Below are 711 nucleotides of genomic sequence, written 5' to 3'. Positions count from 1 at the left end.
GGACCCGAATTCGGAGGATGGGAGGGCCAGGTTAGAGAGATATTGGCTGGCCTTCCTCCAGGGGTTCTGGGCTGGGGCCAAGAAGCCCACTAATATGGCCAAGACCTCTGAGGTTTTCCAGAGGCCTGATGAAAGTCCAGCAGCCTGTTATGAGAGACACTGTGAAGCATATAGAGTTTACACTCCCTTTGACTCAGAGGCCTCAGAGAATCAAACTATGGTCAATGCAGTCTTCGTTAGTCAGGCTCAGCCAGACATAAGGAGAAAGCTACAGAAGCTTGAAGGATTTGCGGGAAAGAATGCAACCAAGCTATTAGAAATAGCAAGGTTTTCATTAATCAGGACAATGCAGCTAAAAAGGAGGCTGAGGAGAAACTAAGAAGGAAAGCAACTCTGATTGCTGTGGCTGTTATAGAAGCTAGCTCCCAGAAAAGGAAAGGGAGACAGCAAGGAGCCAAGTCAGGAAAAGGAAGGACGGATCTTAAATGGGACCAGTGTGCCTACTGTAAAGAAGTAGGACACTGAAAGAATGGATGCCTGAGCCTCCAGAAGAAGCAGGCAAGGCCATCCAAACCACCCAGTCGCTATCGGCCAGAGATGCCTGAGGCAGACCTCATCGGACTGGCAACAGCTGACTCCGACTAGGACAGACTGGGCTCTTTCCAACTGGGCCCCCATGAGCCCATGGTCGAAATGAAAATCGGGGGTCAG

Source organism: Myotis brandtii, unplaced genomic scaffold (assembly GCF_000412655.1).
Source record: "Myotis brandtii unplaced genomic scaffold, ASM41265v1 scaffold987, whole genome shotgun sequence".
NCBI classification, from domain to species: domain Eukaryota; kingdom Metazoa; phylum Chordata; class Mammalia; order Chiroptera; family Vespertilionidae; genus Myotis; species Myotis brandtii.
Note: the sequence above shows the minus strand (reverse complement) of the source record.